Genomic DNA, 17,222 nt, shown 5'->3' with positions numbered 1-17,222 from the left:
TACGCATTTTGGATTATATGGTTATGATATCCTAATAGAAATTTGGCTGTCTGCCTATGGGAGTTCAATATGAGTTACATAGTTTATAGCATCAGAAACAGTCCTTTACAATATTATAGCCACATTTCTCAACCCATTGCCTATAGATTATATCCTAATATCTGATTTTCACAGAAATCCATAATAATAAACAAACCAAAATCCCTAAACCCCAGAGTGCTCAGAAACAAAATTCAGAATGAAAAGGCAAGCATTTTTACATCTGATATGATTCCTCTTGCAATTCATTCATCAAACATCTGCAACAAGCTGCCAGAATGTGTCCATTAGTGAGATTTCTATGGCATTCACTAGCTTGATGCTCACTGATAGAATAATGCAGAAGTTTTACCTCTAATGTTTTCTGCTCCATTTGAGGCATCCACTTTAAAGTGAGATTTGGCCTGCATGTGTCTTCATGTCTTGGAATATGTAATTTATGCTAATATATCAGAATACATATTACAGAAGACCAAACAATATCCTTTATGTTTTTATACATTATCGGTCACATTCAGCACTGATTTAGGAAGATAGAAAATTGTTTGAAGTCATCATATAATCTGGATCAGTTTGGTTTACATTAAATACAGAAAATTAAGGTATCTTACACAGCAAACATGCCATATGCTTGCTGGTAAATTAAAATCTTTCCCAGGATCCAGTTTAAAACCTTCATGCAAATTAAATATTGCATTCGGCCTTTTATCTACATTCTATCATAATATCAAGGAAATATGCACTGTAACTCCATTACACGGACAGATTTTTCTACTCACTCTGTTTCACCCCAAAATTTCTGTAAATGTTTCAATGTTTATGCTAATAACTTATTTGAAAAATTATTTATTTCATTCCTTAAGCAATTATAAATGCTATGCAATAGAAGCAAAATACAGACCTAAGAGTGATTCAAATGCTCTCTACTACTTTATGACAATTCATGAATGGAATAACTGTACATAAACAAAACAGAAATCAAAAGATCTTTACCATTATGGTACTGTGAAAACAGTTACTGCCTAAGCAAACTGAAGCAAATCACACAAGCTTTATTATTTAACCTGATCAGCTCATTATGTATTTAAAGATAATACTTTTATTCAGTATCCTGACAGTAGGTTGGCTTTTAGCCCACCTAGAAAAAGAGCAAGAGCTGCATCAGGAAATAACTGCCCCGCAAGGTTTTATGAACTGTTGCACCCAGAAGACTGAGATGAGCAAGTCACAGCAACTTCAGTGATTTTTGTTCAGTTTTTGAAAGGAAGTTAGTGCTTCTGATGAAGGCTGCTCTTCTACCAAATTTCAGTACAATTCAACGAGCTCAAAAACTAAAACCTAAATTCTTCTTTAATTATTTTCAGAACCACTTTCCTTTGTCTTCCCTTTGTCCTAGCTTTTCTGTAACTCAGGATATTCTACTGCTTCCTACTATCTCTTCCTTACTTCTCAAACCTTTTTCTCAGTAACACTTATTCTTTCTAAGATTTCTTTGTTTCAGTAGTTTCCTCCCCTTCCAAGATATGAAGAAATCAGTCTGCTTGTTGAAATTTCAAGTCTAACTAAAGACCAGAGGAGGAAAAATAGAGTTAGAGAAAAGGAAGAGATTATGACAGAAATCTGAAGGGATAAACCAGCCTAAATAATCTCCTTACTTGCAAAACTGAAACAGATCTTGACTACTTTTCTGCTTATTCATTTTCACATATAAAACTGTGAAAACAAGATCTAAATCATTATCAAAACAGATAAGAAAGTGGAAAGTAAGTTCTTAAAAATACATGTTTAATTTATGCTCCATTTTCCTATATTTTGGTATAATCATAATTGGAATGGTCCTGATCTGACCTTTGATTATTTTTTTTAAGTATAAATAATTCAAGCTAATATACTTACATTTACATGGGAATGCATAGGAAGGTTGAACATGAGGTCCAGTGGTCTGAAATATAATGAGCATTTTACTGTGCTACTTTACTATCACTTTGGTCTATAAAAGAAGACACCTCTATGTAGCACCACGCCATTTTCAGTGTGGAAAGTAAATGAAGATTTGTTGAATACAAAAGCAACAGACATCTTAGACATCAAAACAGCAGAGCTTCAGCTGGCACAGATCTTTTCGGTTTCGTAGATGAAATAAAGTTGAGTCAATGATCTAATCCTATGCTTAATCTCAATTCCCCAAAAGATCAGGAGTACAGAAGCCATTTCTAAGTCCAGGACTTGCCTCATAACTCTTACACAAAGTGTTAACCTTGTGTTTCAGATTAAGAACAGGAGGGAAAAAAAAACCAAACAAGGGAACACATTCAGAGAAATTTTGCTTTAACCCTATCACTATTTTTGGCTGTTCGGTCTTTGTACAGCATTAAGGGTGGTATTGTACAGTCCCATTATATAGCAGATGTTAAATGCAAAGTAAAATAGTCACTTGTAAATGATTGATGATCCTCTTTACTATTTCAAAATAAGCCCTGATTATTAATACAGTTTTGGACACTGCTTGAAAGCATCATATTAAACCTAAACAATTGATCCATTTTTCAATGGCTTTTGTGTGTAATGTATTATGTATGTTTTTACATTCTTCTGTGTAAAAGGCCCTGGTGTATGAGAAATGTTTAGAGTTTTGAGTGCTCCACCCAGTCCATATGGTAAGTTTGCTCTGTGTGTAAGACCTACCTTTTTCCACCAGGTCCATATGGCAGGCTTAAGCTAGCCAGGGCCCTCTATCCTCCACAGGGGCCATATGGCAAAGAGAGCTCAGTGAGCACTCATTTACCTTGTATTAATACTTTACGTGTCTCTAGCACATACACATACATACAGACATATGTATACACTGATCAGATTGGGTAGAAAAGCCTTAGCTCCTGAACAGACTCTAGCCACATAATCAATACACCTATGACAATACAATACAAGATGTGGATTCTGTTTTTTCTGTCTTATTAAAAAAGTGCAAACTCAAATAATTGATCAAATTATTTGATAAACTCATCTGATGGTTTTAAATATTTTGACAGATTATTATTTAATTATGCTAACAAACTGTTAGACATTAATACAGACAACAGTTCCCTATTAGTTTTTAATATTACCTTACAAGAACAGAACCAAATCCCTTGAATCCACCCACTAGCAAAGTGTGCATACTACAGACAGTGAAAATATTTGTTTAAAGATTCATCTCTGAGCTGCCCTACTAACAGCAGGTTTTGAGCAGGTTACTGCTCTCTTACTATATTTAAACAAACTGACAATAAACCGGAGAAACAATAATTCAATATAGACAGTAAACTATATGGAGAGAGATATCTACAAGTCACATGTAAATAAGTTACTACTTCCTCCAGACACAGTAACTCTACCCTTACTACTGGAGTAAAAGGAAGAGAGTATGATCTGAGAGCCATAGTATCTTCCTTCTACTGTCTATACATTTCCTGTACCGCTGGAACCAGATGCAGGGTTACAACATGAATAAAACAGTTGCATTGGGTTGGATGATTAAGGACATGGATTTAAAATCAACTAGAAAAAAAGGATGGCAACTTTAAATTGTAATCCATATTTTCAAAGTAATTACTCTAAAATTGATACATTGTTATAGTGCTTACAACTCAATCCAAAGCTTTGCTGTAACTCTGAAGTAATTTAGGAACCCTCAGTGTTTTATTTATACAGGAAAGATGGAAGCAATTTGTAACATATTTATGAAAGTTTTACTGCACCTACAAGCTGATTTAAGAAATGGAACAATATTCCCCAGTAGTAGAAATTTTACAAACAACTTTTACTTATTTGAAACTCAGAACATTATGAAATGTAAAAATTATAATATATTGTTTTTATTCATAGGATTTATAGTGCTTTCATCTGGTTTCCTCTTGTTTCAGTTAATGTAAATAACCCCTATGTTGTCACATGAATATTCAAATATCTCAAAAAACTATCAGTGTTGAAAATAAATAGCAGAAAGAATTCAGAACAAGCATGCATGTACATGCTCTCATAGTTTATTTTTGTATATAGCATTTATGTTTTGTTCTGCAAACAGTCAATAAAACATAGAAGAGTTTTCCACAAGGAATACATCTCCTTATTTCAAAGGAGCCAAATAACAATAAGCATTTTAAGAAACCATGAGTATTTTATTGAAGATTAAAAAAAGGCTAACTACTATGCTCATGCCTCTCCCTCTTATCTTCCTGCTTTTGATCATAGCCAAATACAGCTATATCAATGGAAAAAAGCTTTATTAATTTCAGGGGTTAAGAAACATGACCCAAAATTCTTTGCCTCTAACTTTCGTTGTGGGAAGGGCATAGTATATAACTTTAGTATTCATTTATCCCCTTTGTTTCAATTGTTCTTTTCTGATATATTCTCTATATATTGCCTTTTGTGTGATTCGCTTCTGTTTCTAATTTACAATATATAGGTACAAACTTTTAATTCCGAATTTTGAAGGATTTGGCTGTCTGCATAATTGCTCATAAAAATACATATACAGAGTTCACTTTGTGATCGATAGGGTTTATGGAGTGCCTAAAAGAGAAGAAGGGTAGAATCCCTCTGCCTAGGTTATCCAGTCTGCCAGGGAAGCAGTACTCTCTAAATAAGAGCCTAAATTCTCCATACAACAAAGAAGATAACGTAGGTGTCTATCAAAAGTGGCTCCAGTGCCTAAACTTTGGTAGCTGGATTCTCTCTCTTGAGGCTTTTACATATATCTTCCTCATTTCATGAATCATGCAAAGAACTAAAGAGGACTATCTGAGAACCCTGTGTTTCAACAATGTAGATCCCACTTTGTAATTTGGAACTGGATAAAAAGGATGATACCTAGATAGATAGATAGGTAGATCTTATACTTGTTTAATTCAGTTTAGAGATAGAGAACCTAGTCATAACTAAAAATATTAGCACACTGTTAAGATCCTTGTCACGCTAGCATAGCCCACAATTTTAGACACATTCATATAAAAGTATAAACTACAATTTTATACTTTGTACTTTCTCACTGAGTCAGCAGTTTTCTCTTTTGGAAGAACATGTTAAATTAATTGAGCATCTCAACTGAATTCTTTAGATATACATACACATGACGGAAGAAAAGATAAGAACCTGACTTCATAAATATCACTTGGTGGGATTTTGTTAAAGTTTAGATGTATAGATTTGTATTTGAAATCCTCTGAAGGTTACAGGGTGAAACCTTCCAACAATATCTCCAAGTCTTCAGGGACCAAATCCCATTATGTGGAGTTCAGTGAAGAGGGTAAACACTACCATAAAGAAATACAAATTGCACATATTTCCCATTTAGCCAGTGTCACAAAAGTTCACCATTTAGAATTCTAACCAGTTAGGACTTATTCTTGGAGGTCAAGTACCTTGTGAACCTTGTCATCTCACTGATGACATCATATCCCATCCATCAATTCTTTCAGGAGCACACTTGCCATCTGCTCAGCACGCTATAATAACTTATTAGACATATTCACAGGGTAACAATCTGTACAATGACACTGTTATCTTAATGCTGGCACATAGAGAGATAGCAGCCATCGTTTCCCTGTCACAGCACAATTATTCTACCTTCCAACTTTAAAAGAGAAGTTACTTGGATATTTTAACTTCTGATTAAATGACACAGAAACAATGAACTCTTATCAGAAATATATTTTTGGCTTTGTGGTGGGTTTTGTCCATGAACTGATCAATTAATGCTACAGCACAAACTACTAAGTTCAGTTTGATATAACTGTTTTGCACCTTGAAAGTTTCTGCAGTCGTGCTCACTTTTAGAGTGCAAAATAAATAAATAACATAAAATACCATCAATCACATGCACACAAATGGCACTGAAATGCAACTTACTCTTTGCAAACATATTAACTTTCTAGAAGTAATACTTATTATTTCTCTACCTGTCTTAAACATGTCTTCTTTCTAACAGCAATTACTAGGTAGAAATAAAATATGCAGCCAAAGTGCTCATATTAAGCCTTAAGACTTTATGGAATCTAAAAGCAATATGAATTTTCATAGGTGCCTATATATTTTTGCAGCTTTTGTAAAGCGTGTTAATATTGAGCATGGTTAGCACAGCTGCTGTCACAGCACTTATGACTTAATAGAAGTCCACTATAACTCTCCCTTGACCTCAAAAAATATTTTCAGTAAAAGGGTAATATTTATTTTGCATTACACAGAATTCATCCTCTGTTCCTTCCTTTGGCTCGTCATTTATTCCAGCTTACACTGTGATCAACATTGTACTAAAATAAAGTCAAGTACAACAGCCGCTCTCTGCCCATCAAAACTCACAGACGTCTGCCAAGCACTTGTAACAGCTGGTGTTACATTAATTAGTTTAAACTATTTATTTCATCCATCTCCAGAGCAGATTGAGCAAAAACATTAGAGATTATTCTAGCATCTGTAAGTGCCCTGCAAACATTAACCAAACAAAGTTAGAATATTAGTCATTAACTTATCGTATATGTGATTTAAGACTCTATACACTTATTGTAAATAAAAAAGAAAATTCTGCAGTTTAGCGTAGCTCTAGTAAGTTTTCTTTGATTGCCTTTTTAAAAATCTCAGTTTTAAACTTATATATGACTTTGTGCCCATAAAGTTTATTTTTTAAAAAATTATTACTAGAAAGCTATTATAATTCCTGGCAGCATGGACCATTAAGCAATATATGACAGGGACTGGGTGACTCAGTGGATTAGTCAGAGGTTTTATGTCCACTGTTGGAATCCAGCCCTAAATACGGTGATCAAAACAGTGTTATCAAACGGTTGTAAAAATCTCAATTAAAATCACTCCTATAGCCTCTACTAAGTTTTTAGTGGACAACATAATAGATCTTTCAGTATTGACAGAGTTCTCACAACTATCTTTTTTCTTTTAATAGGCTGAGAATGGATGCTGGCAAAAGAATGTTGGTTGTAAGAGGTCCTAATGCCGCACTCCCTACTCAAATAGCTCAGAAAGAGAAGCCAATGCAAGGATGGCAGGAGTAGGCTCACAGCTACTGTCCGTGGGCTCATCTCCATCGAAAATAAAAAGCTTCCAACATTGCTCAATGAAACACTTCATGTGAGAATACTTATTTTTAGTGCCCAAGGCTCAAAAAGGAAATCAAAGCCCTGTGCAAACGCTGAAGGGGTAACTCCTTCCTCAAAGAACTCGGCTGTAAATAAGCACAGAGGGAAACAGGGGGACAGACAGGTGAAGTGCTTTGCTCAAAGTCACATACCAGGTCATTGGCAAAGCCTGAAACACAGTGAATCTCCTGACTCTCACCTAGTTCAGAAACGTTCCTCCGTGAGGATTCCCAAAACAGCGTCAAAATCCAACAGCTCACTTGCAGAATAAAAAAGCAGGTTAATCCATATATGAAGTTTATTAGAACCAGACTCTTATACAATAATGCCCTGAAGTCTGACCAGATTTTTCTTTTTTTTTTTAGCATTATACCATGGAAATGCATACAATAATAATTTAAAAATGTAGTTACTGAAATTAGCATCAGATTTAATTAAATGCCGCTAAAATAATAATCTATCAGTTTAGAAAGCTATACCTACCCTCAAAATATTTGTATTTACAAACAAAATCAATTAACAGATTCAGTTTCACTATCTGAACAGTAAAGTGAGAAAAGCAACCTGACATTTACATTTAGCTAAAATATAGATCCTGATCCTGTGCTATTCCAGTTCTTTAAAGCTCTGACTGACTTGTTATGGCTTGCTATGGCCATGTAGAAATGAGTGTAAGTGATGGAAACTGAAGAAAAAATACATTAGCTATTTTCACTTTTCAACCCTGTCCCATCTCCAGTAAACAAGATTTTTTCCCTTTGATTTATTCATTTTACATCTCTTTCTCTCTCTCTGCATATATGTATGTGTACGCATGTACGCATGCATGTATGTATCTATGTATATATTCAAGATACTTACTGCATTTTTTTCTGCCCACTGCACAGTGGTTCCTCTTACTTACTCCACCAGCCAAAAAGGCAGGTGCACAGTTAATGCCAAACTTGCTCCACACCATGCAAGAGAAAGTGCCAAAGCATATATAAGAATGGCCTCCTCAAACAATAGTAATAGCTCTTTTTCATGCTCACTCTTTATTGGCCTCAACAGACGCAAGAGCCAGACACTCTTTTCTATTCTTAGATTCCCAGAATTTATAACATGCTACATCTGCCACATATCTGTTGGGTTACATGGGTACTGCTATTCAATTATTCATTTTTATTTTTATTTTTAGTACAAGGACCATTGTTGAAATAACTTGTTGGACAGTTTGTTCCTAAAAGACAAAAAACATGACAATCACAAAACTTCTGATCAGATGAGAGTGTTCTGACTTAAATCCTCTCTCAGGAAAAATATACCCCCCCCCACATTCATCCTACTTCTAAAAAGTAATTTTTAAAAAGTATACTGAATCTCACCACAGAATAAGAACATTTGAGTGTTTAACTAATGCCTTATAAATGATTCATTAAAAAAGCTTGTTTCAACCAGGGTTCTTAACTAATACTGACTACCAGGTTCTGTTTTCATTTACACCACAATTGGTGCATAAACAAAGGCAGCAGGGGCCCTCGCAGAGACCTTCAAATTCAAGTAGTACATTGCATTAGAAACTCTCCCTGTATAATACTTTTCTTGCATGCTTATTTTTTTAGTTAGCATTGCATGCTCACTTTTTAGTTCCTAAATACAACCCCAAGGGAGTCATGTACATTCAACAGAAAAGTGTTAACATGTTCCCAGTTCAACATTCTGCTTTACCTCTTGCAGTGATCAGATTAAATGTATGAAAGCTACTGTCGAATTTAGATTTTTTTTTCCCTCCCTCTATTTCTTTTTCCTTGTAAAATTCCTCTTGATGCAATAGGAAAGTTAATTGCTAAACTTTGTTACAGAACCCTTTGTTCTTGCTGAAGTCACTTTGCTTGTCTCTCCTACTGTAAGGACACCAAATCCTAAAAGCTGGCAAGAATGCATATGTTTATTTCACCATTGCTCTGCAATTACTGAATGCCACTTAATTATAGCAACAGATGCTCGAGTGTAGGAACCAGAAAAATCAAACGCCTCATTTCCAGGTTATTTTTTTCCATTGCTTCTGCCAACAGCAGATGTGTGAGCCCCTTGTGCTCTGGCGTAAATACTTATCAAATCCTAACAGGTCACCTATGTCACAAACAACATTTCAGATGCAACTGTTTCACCTGATAATAGGCTCTGAAAATAAAACTGTGAGCTGTAAATACAATGTATTCGGAATGAAATGCCATAATGTGAAATTGCTTTTTCTCCAGCTACAACAGAAGTCCTTGACAGTTTTTGGCAGTGATAAATCACCCTCCCATTAATTGTCTCCTCTCTCATTGTGAGGTGAGCTGCTAAAAGGGGCAGTCAACAAAAATGACTTAAAGGACAAATTTTGGCAAAAAGACAATGAAGAAATCTGTCATTGCTAAGCCTCCAGTAAACTGTCATGAAACAATCAAAATATATGTAGCTGAAGTGTTTATGTCTTTGTTAGAAAGGTTATAGGATGATAAGTTTATAGTTAAAACAGGAAGCTCAGAGGAACTGAAGTTGCAGGCCCTTTGAGGCACCATTTCTCCCCGTGTTCTTTAAAATTGTATGCAAATCCTATTAGGGCTTCAGTTTACACAGTATCTGCTGGTCTTTCCGACCTTATTTTCTGACTCTTCTGCCCCCTCACCCCAGACAACAGAAAGTCCCTGTGAAGGCATGGTGCTGGCTACAATAATTCTTGCACCCAGTTGGAAGATCCTTCCTTTTCAGTGATTTAAGCCAGAGAAGACGACACTTGGCACCTCACAGGAGCTGACCCTTCCTTCTAACCCCTCCATCTCCTGGTGTTAATCGGAGCAAGGCCCTCTCACTGAGTGCTTTCCATTCACTGAGAAGCAGCCTTCGCTTCCCGTGGAACAGGCGACGTTACCAGCGCCCGCTCACGGACCCCAGTCCGAGACGTGCGAAACGACGTCTGCTACCTTCTCCTCAGAAATGACACTCACCACGACGCGCCTCACCTAGCCTGGCTCCGTTCTGCAAGTAACTCTTCCCCACGGCAACTTTTCTATAGACAGAACAAACCAGAATCTCTCACCTCAGGATTCTGCTCCGTAGGAGAAAGAGTTCAGAATTTGGCAATAATTTATTTTTTTTTAGGGCTGTTAATATGTAAGACATGGGGAGACGGCTACCGGTCTTTATTACCCTCAGGCTGCCTCCACCTCCACGGCATGCAGACGGCAGATGGTATGTTTAAGACCACAGGTTATCCTATGCGTAGGAGGGGCAGGACCGTGTGCAGGGGATGCTTGTCAGATGCACGCCTCCAGAAAGGGTAACATTTCTCCCTTTAGAAACAACATGGTGCTGTCATTTTATAATTAGGTGGTGGTGGTGGGGGGGGTTATTTCATTTATTGAGGCTGGGAACTGAAAATATTCTGAGAGTTAAAAAAAAAAAAAAAAGAAGAAATTTCTGTTTACCTGTCAGCAGATGGTTGGAAATTTACCATAAGCAAGGTTAGAAAATGATTTGTTACTAATGTGCCTGTCAAGGGCAACGTCTGGAGTTTGGTTTTATATTTATGTTTGTAAGAAAATTACAATATAAATATAAATGAGTTGCATCAGGTATTTAAACTAGACTGGACAGGGCACTAGAAAATATATGTGGGGAACATTTCCCGCACCAGCAGGGAGATGAACTAGGTGACCTAGTGTGTCTTTTCCACCACAGACTTCTACCGTTTCTGTATTAACTGAGGATGATTGATACCAAATATCCCTTTATGCTACTACCCCTTTTCGCTTTGCTGGGTATTTGTATGCTTTCTGGGGGAGCCGATATCTTAGGAGAACGGCTATGGGGAAGTACTATAGGGGATTCTTCATCCCGATGGCTGAGAACTGAGGAAGGTCACACAATAGCTTGTGTAGCCATAGCAGCTTTGTTGTCATGGCATGAGAATCCTTCATCAGTTCTTCTGCTTTTACAAAGGAGCAGCCATCTAACACTGTGAGGTGTCTAATGTAAAGCCTGCTTTTTTGACATGGTTATCACAAGCTATTTTCTGTCCAGACATTTACACAGACCTTGTGTTATTCATGATTTATCCCCAATCCGTGTTCCTCAATTGTGCTTAAACATGGTTATAGTTGTAGTAAATCATGTGTTGAAACACGTAACTAGAAGGAACCATATAGTTATCACTAGCACTGGAACATTAAACAATAATACTCCATTGAGCACCAGCATCATCAACAAGTTTCTATCAGCCTGATCCTGCAGTCCTAATACAGGTATTTCCCCTCTCCCCTCATCTCCCTCCTGCAACTGGAACTCTTTCAACAGTCACCTAAGGACCACATTATTGGGTCTCAGTGGCCTCAGAATTATACCCAGCTCAAATAAAAAAAACCTAACCAAACAAGCCTCAACATTCACATGGGAAGAATACACTGGATTTTGCCAGGAAATTGCACAGCTTGTCTTTCAAACTAAGAGAACACAGTGACAAATCCTATATGAACTTTGTATTATAAACTAAGGACAATCCAGAAACAGGTGGAAGGAATTTCAGGAAACATGGACTGTCTTCTGAAAGAAAATCAGCAGAAAACGGAGAAATTTCAGAAATTCCTAGGTATGCTCTAATCACGTGTGACTTAAATTTTGATAAATGTACTCTGTGTACATAAAACATCTCTTGAATGACAGAAAAGCAGAAGAAATAAAGTGATTGAAGTTTTTTGTTTTCTTTTTTTTTTGGTGATGAGCCAGTTTGAGAGCTTACTGTGAGCATATGGAGATAGCATATTTGCAAGTCCATCTCTGGAGGATTGCAAAAGGCCCTTAGCTTGTGAAAAACAGCAATGTTATTTTTTTTAACGTTCCCTATATTTAGAGATTAAATCGCTCACTGCACAAACCCATTTGGAACAGGCGAGAAGGTGAAAAGGATAATCAGTACAGTCACTGGTCCGTGTTTCCTAAACGCTTTTGAAAACATTACTGTGCGCAGGCATAAAATTAGCGGCAGGACCTTAAAAAGGCTGGCATTTAGCATGACTTTTTGGAAAGTGACACCCTCATTTTTTTCTTGTAGGATATCATTAAATTTCAATCGCCCTATGGCAGTGCCTTTCCATTAATAACCAATTCACTGTGTCACTTTGGCTCTCCTTTGAAATAATGAGCCTTTGCTTCGCTTTAATAAATTTAAACATATTCTCAAGGCCAGGGAAGATAGGAAACCGCAGATGGGCTGAGAAAAACACGATTCATAAATCCTTAACTGCCTGAGATCGTTGAGAGCAAAACAAAGTAACACTCGTAAAATATTAAACAATCCCAGCTGTATGAGTGAAGCTTCATTAACAAAAATGGACTATTTACTGCCTTCAACAGAGCCTGTGGGTGGAAAGATTCAGAGAAATCTTCTTTAGAAAAACACTGTCATTCTCATTTTGATTCTTTAACCAACTGATGGCATGGTAGATACTTATTTTGCATGGCCATATGCAGAAACATTTTAGCACAAAATTAATGATACTCTGATTACATTAAATACCACAAATCATGCTTCATCATATAAGCAGGAGTGAAAGAAAACAGAGAAATTTAACAGATATTTTATCGTTGAAGAATTTGCATGCCAATAGAAGTAAAACATGACAAACTTTATTTAAATCATAAGGCACTTCTCTAGCACTCTAAAGTAAACAGCAATATGAACAAAGGCAGAGAAATCGAGCAATGCCATTGCTTCTGCTAGGAAGGCTTAGCAATTTATTCTGCAATGTTAAACTTTTTCTTGCTTTAACCTTTATTAACATGCAGCTAATTTTGCTTATATACTTCTTCAGTACACAAAGGAGCAAATCCCTTTTTTTCAGTCTTTCATGTCTACTATTTATTTAAATTCCACCAGAGTTTTGCTCAGGTAAGGAAGGCAGGCTCTGACACAAACTTTGGTTTTAAGCACACAAAGCTGGACCCTCAGATTCGTGAAGCTGATTTTGTGCTGCCCAATTAACATACACGAACTCCCACTGAATTAACCAAAGAACTTGTGAAGACAGCCCTTGCCTCCCAGGTCTGCCTCTAACTCCACCAGCTCTTTGCTCTACCTCCGCATAGGTCCTGCTGCTTCCCCCTCCTCACCGGCTCTGAGGCACCGAGGAGCTTCCTTCCAGTAGCACAAGCTAAAACTTCTGCATGTCCCCCTGGGAACAGTAGCCCATAATATTCCCAAATCCCTTGTCAAGCTTTGTTGAGACTTAAAGTAAAACTAATAAGGCTTATGTAATAATACAAATTTGGAAGATCAGGAAAACAGCCATAAGGATAGCACAGAAATTTTGAAGTGTCTACAACAAGAATAACCTTTTGTGGTATCATGCAGGTTTTTTTAAGCCAAGAATTACATACAAGTTTAAAGAAGAATAGAGATCAGTGTCAGTTTACTAAATGCTAAGAACCTGGAAGCTCTATCTCTAAAGACAAGCTGACAATTGAGTGGACAGAATGTCAATACTTCTAAACATTTCAAGGGTAAAAATATTGCTTTTTACAATCTGTGTCATATTTAATGCAAGAAAAGAATTTGGATTTTTTTTTTGCTGGCTGTCAGCTTTTTTCCCTTTTATCCCAGTGAAGGGCATAATTAAAGTATTTAGCACAAATACACGGTGTATTTTTTTCCCTAAGGAACAATAGTTTCAGCCTAAATGCAAATACAAACATCAGAGTTTTCCATATTTTAGTCAATAAATATTTAAAAAACCCCAAGCATTTGGTTTATTTATTTCAAGATATTTCTCTTGTCTGTGAGAACCATTATGTACATTTGAAAAAGTGAAAATCCTCTCCTAACACTCAAGGGGGCATTTTGACCCCTGCAGAGGCATTTCTCTTTCCCATTCGAAATGCTAGGAATGCACTTAGCCCTCACGGCTCCCACTGCCTTCAGTGGAAACCCTGAATACCGCCCAGGAGTTATCACCTTATAATCATTAGAGCAGTCATTTCTGTGCTTAGTAGACCTTCACTGTAGCTGATTTGTATAATCAGGGTTAATCTATTCTGATTGCAAACATCCATACTGTAAAGTTTGAATGAATTTGCACTGATGCTCACTCAGCTCAGGATGCCCCTAAGACTTCCACGGAGATATGCCGCAGGATTTTTGTTTGGTTTTGGGGCTGATTTGATCCAGCATAAGTAAAGCTGCTGTACCCTTCTTCCCTGTGAATTCTGGGAGAACCTACTTGTTGTATCAGGTGTGAGAGAAGGAATGGGGTACAAAAAGCACTGGTAAAGCATTAAAGCACTAGCAGCAGTGGTTAAGCCAGTAGCTCTAATGCTGAGGTTACCTGTCTGCATGAAAGCAGCAATTAGACTTTCGACAATAACAACCTCAGACAGGCTCGGAAAGCAAAACTGTATTTGCCTCAAAGGTTTTAAGTGTGGGCAGGAGAAGGGCTATAGGCGATGTGTTGTTTAACCCAGCAGAGAAGGCATCCATTCTCTTCTCTGCACACCAAGATTTGCTAGTACTAATTTTTTGCTTCTGCTTTCAGAAAAGGAAAAAAAAAAATCTAATCCTGTTAGAACATTTAGGAATACAGTAAGACCCTCAAATTTCACAGTCACTTACAAATTAAAGAGTAAATGTAAGCCAGTCAGGACTTTGGTTTTCTTTTAATTAATAAAGAGGGCAAAAGTTTCCCTTTAAGCATATATGAAAAAATGAAATCTACGAATATAACTTGTATAATGTCCCATTCCCTCTGCTGTTTTTCTTTGCTGTTATTGTTGAATTACAACAGACTGAATGCTTCCCAATTTACAGTCTCACAAACTAATATCCAGAATGGCAGGGAATGCTTCCACAGATTTTTCCTATTAATGTGGTACTTGTGCAGGTGCCTTCTCCCAGAGGACAGCACGGTCTCTGCCCTATCTCTATGAGATTCCCCTATCAAGACTGTCTATCAGCATAAGTTACTGTGGTATTTACAATGTAGATACCTGTCTACTCATTACTGAACTGAGATCACTAACTTAATTTCTCAAAATAACCAAAAAGCCAAAGGTTAATAACTTTTGGCCACTATCAGTTTGCAGTAAGTTTGGACTGGTCACCTAGAAGTAAAAAAAAAAAAAAAAAAAAAAAAAAAGTCCTCTATGCTCCATTACCAGTGCTTTGAACCATCCAGTCACATGGATTTTGATGTTTTGAGAGGGCGAAAAGAATGCAGATTGGCATGAGAATACCACATTAATTCAGCAGTTAAATGGTTCTTTGAGAAGATTCACTGACAGAAAAAAAGCATAGCTGTCTTTCTAAGTCCTCATCCTCTTTGGACCTATACACATTTTCTGTGAAAAGTTGATTCTTCTCCTTCCTCCCCCCCCTTTTTTCTTTTTTTTTTTTTTTTCAAACAGCCTTTTATCATCTAACATGTGAAACAATTGTAATGTGAGGCATGTGAGCAGAGAGCCTTTGCCACTGGGCCCTCATAAATCTTGCCAGTTCCCAGTGAACAACACCAAATATTTGCAGCTGAGGAACATTTGGTCTGGCTTAAATTAACATATCTCAGCAGTCAGAAGTCATTAAGCTTTGCCAGTGATTTGAAACCATTTTTCCATTTCAAAAGCGACACTGGCTGTTACTTATTTTTCTGGATGAAGAAGGTGGTAAGGAACAAAAGCAATGAAATGAAAATGGGAGATACTAATGAAAAAAAAATGATAAAAGGGCTTTGAACTGCCTTTGGTAGATTTGTTATTAAGACTCTTTTTAAATAGCAGAACACTTATGTATAAGATCAAATAATAATTCAAGATGATACACATTAATTTCAGTGGCAAATTATGTGATTTAAAGGCTGTGAAAATGTATACCTATTTTCTTCCTTAATCCCTTGTGAATATAGGCACTATCAATTTTAAAAGCTGATGAAAGCTTTAAATGAAAAACAATAATCCAACCTTTTTCAATTAAAGGCTGCAAGTAGATTAAGTACTGAAGTAAAGAAATGTGCTGTTGTGCTCTGCAAAGATCACATCTGATATGGGTCTGTTCAGATGCTGGGGGCTGGAAAAACACCTCAAATCCAAAACACCACAGTCTAAAAAACTACAAGCAGAAAAAAAAAAAAAAAAAAAAAAAGGGCGCTCAATTGGTTTTAATGCAGGTAGAACGTGAGTTCAGATTTTCCAAACCTGTTACTTCTGTATTATTTACATGGCACATAACTCCCCTGTTCAGTTGGTAAATAAGTCATCATCTGAAAATCCATGAGAGCCACCCAGTGCCTGAGTTGTCAGAAAAAAACCCTACTTCCTCACATTTGCAGCTATGCTTACTGGTCCACAATTATATAACTCTGTCAGAAATCCATGACAAAAATATTTCGTTACAAACTCTGAGACATATGTTTGCCACTTTATAAGAAGATAAACATTGCAAGAGATTTTGATAAGTTATAGACACTGATTTCAATGTAGTTCTGATATCTGACTTACATGTGAATAGCTAAACTGAACACACTTATTCAAATTAATGGTAATTATAATTTTTAAGCCTCCAATTAGTTTTGTTGATAAAGTTTTAATAACCTTGAATGTTTTAGATCCATGTTACTTTGAGAAGATATTGACTTACACTTAAAAGCATTCAAGTTTATGAAGCACTATTAAAGACAACCCTTCCATGTTGAGATCTTTGAGACTTCTGAACTCCTTAAAGTCTCCACAGCTTAAGTAAAATCAGTTCTGTGTAAAAAATAGATATTCTATTAACCTGATTTAAAAGACAGAGTTCTAAAAAGAAAACATTTACCGCTAACTAGGGTATGAAAAGGTTGCCAGGATAGGTACGTAATCAATTAATCTTCTAGGTGTGTTTTACTTTCAGGGAATTTTATTTTAAAACTAATAATAAAAAAGTCTTCTAAAAAAGCTTTTGAGAATACAAATGGTCTGCATTATCTGTGCTATGTAAAATGAACTATATGATTCCTATAGTCAACCAGAGAGCAAACCATGTCATATGGATCCCGAAACACAGGAAAC

The 17,222-nt window shown here is 36.4% G+C and overlaps 1 protein-coding gene across 6 annotated transcripts in view; it reads right to left on the bottom strand.

Annotated features, from left to right (window-relative positions):
• The window catches only part of DACH1 (dachshund family transcription factor 1), a 366,735-nt gene that overhangs the window by 60,752 nt on the left and 288,761 nt on the right, over positions 1–17,222 (bottom strand). The gene's annotated exons all lie outside the window — the stretch shown is intronic.

This window comes from Aquila chrysaetos, chromosome 14 (assembly GCF_900496995.4).
Source record: "Aquila chrysaetos chrysaetos chromosome 14, bAquChr1.4, whole genome shotgun sequence".
NCBI lineage: Eukaryota > Metazoa > Chordata > Aves > Accipitriformes > Accipitridae > Aquila > Aquila chrysaetos.
This window is presented reverse-complemented; position numbering and strand designations above follow the sequence as displayed.